Below are 4,427 nucleotides of genomic sequence, written 5' to 3' on the forward strand. Positions count from 1 at the left end.
GATAATTGAGATTTACAAGGTCGAGCAATATATTGACTTAGCTTGTTAATTGCAAATGTGATGTTGGGGTGAAAAATGGTAAGATAAAGAAGTTGGCTAATGAGACGTCCATATATTATAGGATAAGGCATGGTGTCATCACCCGAGCTTAAAGATGTAACTAGGCATCCATTGGTAAGATGGGCTTGCATCTAGGAAGACTAGCGTCTTCCAAAAATTGGGGAGTATATCGTCGTTGGGAAAGGAAAAGTCCCTTAGATGATCTAGCAATTTCTAGCCCATGTAAATATTTTAAAGACCCAAGATCCTTGAGTTTGAATTTCTCATTTAGGAGAATTTTAATGGTTGAATTTCTGATGATGAAGCACCTAAAGAACACCAAGATATATAGTGGTTCGACTAGTTTGGTCTATATCCACTTTGAGAACCAGCTTGCATTAATTTATTAATGAGCAATGTAATTTTAGTATCCAGTGATACCGATAGATCCGCACACAACGTCGCTTCTGAAAACCTCCGAGAACAACTCGCTGCAAAACAGTCCAAAATAGTGTGCTACCTGCCTCTGATCGGCGAACCACGCGCAGACCCGTATCTCCCGCTAACAACCGCTGCCAGACCACTGTCTCTCTAACGAGCTCGCCGGACGGAACCAATCGGCCAACCCAGACAACTTCAATTCCTCCAATCTGCTTCAGCGACTGCTAAATCCACCTCATAGGCGGCTCCCGTTTTCTTTTCTCTCTTGCGGTTGCTAGTTTCTGCACTTTTTCCAGCCCAAAAAGAAACCCACGAAATCTGCCCTATTTTGGAATAAGAAAGGGGTAATTACAAGTTTGCCACAGCTCAGTAATTACGATAATGTCATTAAGCCTTTAATTTTTCCAAAAACTCAATAAAACCCACTAAATACCTTGTTATTTTCTACAAATCTCCCTCATAGTCAAGCTGATTCTCCAATCTTCCTATCATCCAAATTTAATATTTAGCCAGGTATTTAAACCTATGGGCTAGAAGAACCTTGGTTAACATATCTAACAAATTCTAACTGTATGAACCTACAACTGAGCCACAACTTTTCATTTGACATCGATATGTTTAGACAATAACACTCTGACTATCACAAAGGACAATAGGAATGAACTCCTGCGACAACAACTCACCGACTATCCTTTTCAACCACACTGCCTCTTTCATAGCTTCACCATTGAAATATACTCTGGCAACAACTGACTGTAGAGTAACCTTCCAACTAACCACATTACCAAATAAACGAAAAATGTGACCTGATAGAGACTTCTTTTGTCAAGGTCTACGGCATAATCTGCATCTGTGACTTCCAACAGTACTGATTTACCACAATCCCTGACCATTCAAATATTGAAGACTGTTATGAGGGAGATTCGTATTGGAAAAATTAAAAGCCAATGGCATTATCGTAATTAATGAGCAGTGACAAACTTGTAATTACCCATTTCTTCTTCCAAAATAGGGCAGAAATCGTGGGTCTCCTTTTGCTGAAGAAAGCAAGCCGACTGCGAAGGATTTTTAGCGTGAGAGCAGCCGCCTGAAGGAAATACCACCTCAGCCGAAGTGAGGCAGATCCGTAGCCGTCTTAAAGGGAGAGCCGAAAGTTGTCCGTCTGTTTGCAGGTTAGCACCGGCGTGGGATTGGTAGTCGTCCGGTGAACACATGCGATCAGTGGGCGTGGGTTTCAGTCAACGCCAGTGTGGGTTTGGCTGTCGTCCGGTGCGCGTGGGTTCCGATTCCGCGTGAGTGTTCTGTGGTTTTCGGTTCAGCTTGCGTTAGATCTGGTTTTGGCGGTTCGTCGGTAAGAGATGGGTAGCACACTGTTTTGGGCCTGTCTCTTATACACATCTAGATGTGTATAAGAGACAGGTAATAAGGATGAAAACCAAGAGATAACAATACATGAGAAAATTTTAAAAACCATTATTTGGAAGCTTGTTTCAAACTATATATAGATTTGTGGAACGACAAACTAACTGTTCATCTTTAGATGGTAAAGATATATTTGGTTGATAACCAAGGGTAAGTTTATGTAGACCCCCTTAAATAAATCACCATGTAAAAAGGCATTATTCACATCTAATTATATTATCGACCAAATTTTGGAGAGCGCAAGGTGAGAAGTGTTTTAACTATGACCAATTTTACAATAGGGGAGAATGTTTCAACGAAATGAGCAACATGTTATAAATGTCATTGAGTGTTTATAAATGTGGAACTACATGAAAGTTTTAAGATCTAAGATTTAGAAGCTTTTTAGAGGTCCATTAAAAGTGTTTATAAATGTCATTAGATATTATTGAATCAAGATAAAATATTGTTTTATCAATTAGTAAAAAGAAAAAAGAAAAAAGAAAAAAAAAACAAAAAAACAAAAAAAAAACAGAAAAACAAAAAACAAATAAATAACTAGACATATAGTTCATTGAGTCTCAAGTCATTATAGTTGAATTCATAAATTTATTTGGTGAAAATCTATTCTCTAGTACCTTTCTCTCATTAGTTTTATTTTTGCTCGTTTACATTCAATGATTTTCTTTTTAATTTTATTATCTAAATAACATAAGACAATTGTATTTGAGGTACCTCAAGTGAGCTCAAATTAAATAAAGGGCTAATTAAGGAATGTATATCATTCAAAAATAAATAATAAATAAACATAGTAAGGAAGTTGAGATCCCAATACCTGAAATAAATTTGTACTAAAAATTAATAAATTTAAATTATCTCCAAATGAATCAAACAAAAAAATAATAATTTGATAAAAAAAAAAACAGAAATAATTTGAGTAGGGAGAGGATACCCCTAGAGACTAAGAACTCAACAAACCATTTTTTTTTCATAGACACGGATTCTAAAATTAAGATCCACACTTATAATATATATTTAGACATTCGACGGTCCATTCAAGTTGGAGAGTTGAATCTTTTTAGGTTCTTTCTCTGTAATTTCATCCTCTCTTTTTTGAACCCATCACTGAGTAATAACCATACAAAATCAATTGGAGAAAATCTGAAATTGCTCCAACACCATTGCTTATCTGCAAAATTAATTAATGATCACTTATTTAATATAACTCTAAGAATTAACATCATATTATAACTATTTAATTTGTATGAAAAATTAGTACATACCAACATATAAAGGTCAAATTTGATGAGGACATAAGCTGTCCAAATGCAACCATTGAGAAAGTTTATCAATGAAAGAGGAAAAGGCATATACTTCACATTCTTCGTTGTTATCACTTTTTTCTGTTCAAATTAATTAAACCAACGATTAATTTAAATAATTTTAAATTTCAATGCTAAGCATAAACGTACACATAATATTAATATTATTATATAATAAAATGAATGACTTACTAGGATGGTTAGTGGAGAAATATACATCATGATGTTAAAAATGTCACAAATGATTCCAACCATCAATCATCTATCTTTGGTTCCATGCAAAGCTAACATTGTTATTGCACCAATGATGCCCACAAATATGACTTCTATCAACAAACAAATACCGACTTTTTTCTGAAATTACATAAGATACCAAATTAAATACAATCCATTATATATATATATATATAATTTTCTGAACAAGAATTAATAAATTTGAAAAAAAAAAAAAAAAAGAAAGTTTACCCGTCCTTTGTTATCAGCAAAGATGACAAAAATTGTCAAATAAAACAAGTTCAATAAAAAGACCAACTCCATTAATGGTGATGACTAACATGCTGTCGGGGTGACAACAAAAGGCATTCCATAGAATATCCAAAACATGCAATTTAGAACGGTTGCAATGTAAGGATCTGGCTTGAACTCTTACACGGACTTATTCTTTATTATTTTATAAAATGTTGTTCTGCAATATTAACATTAAATAATCCATAAATTAGTAACTAAAATAAGTGTTGCATGGAGGATGAAAATAGAAGTGAAGAGAACATACACTGGAGAGAAGAAAAAGGCCGAAGGAGATACATTACCTGTTTAAATAATTGAATTAGAAAGAAAATTAATTAAGATAATTGTTAGGTTATCGTTGGTAATTAATAAATTAAGATTATAAATCAATAGAAGAAGAAGAAATAAGAATGAAAAAGAAAATGAGAAGGTTAGTTTACCGATAATGCCGACGATATTCCGAGCAACGTTGGTGCTAACCATATTTGGTTAATTAATTAATTAATTATTAAGCAAACTCAAAAAGAAGAGAAGAGGAGAGTTGGAATTTTTGTGGAATGAGCCAATTGCATTAGTGAGGAATGCTATTTATAATTATTGAGTGAAGCCTTTTCTCTTTTTTCCTCTTCCTAATGGAAATAAAATTTATTTATTTATTTATTTATTTATTTATTTATTTATTATGTTAATTTTGCATTATAATTTCCAATAGGAATA

General features: G+C 33.5%; 1 pseudogene; it reads right to left on the reverse strand.

Moving 5' to 3' along the window:
• Nucleotides 1-2,916: 2,916 nt before the first annotated feature.
• Nucleotides 2,917-4,193, reverse strand: LOC120070048 (annotated as a pseudogene).
• Nucleotides 4,194-4,427: the final 234 nt, after the last annotated feature.

The sequence above is a fragment of the Benincasa hispida genome, unplaced genomic scaffold (genome assembly GCF_009727055.1).
Source record: "Benincasa hispida cultivar B227 unplaced genomic scaffold, ASM972705v1 Contig81, whole genome shotgun sequence".
In the NCBI taxonomy this organism is placed as follows: Eukaryota; Viridiplantae; Streptophyta; class Magnoliopsida; order Cucurbitales; family Cucurbitaceae; genus Benincasa; species Benincasa hispida.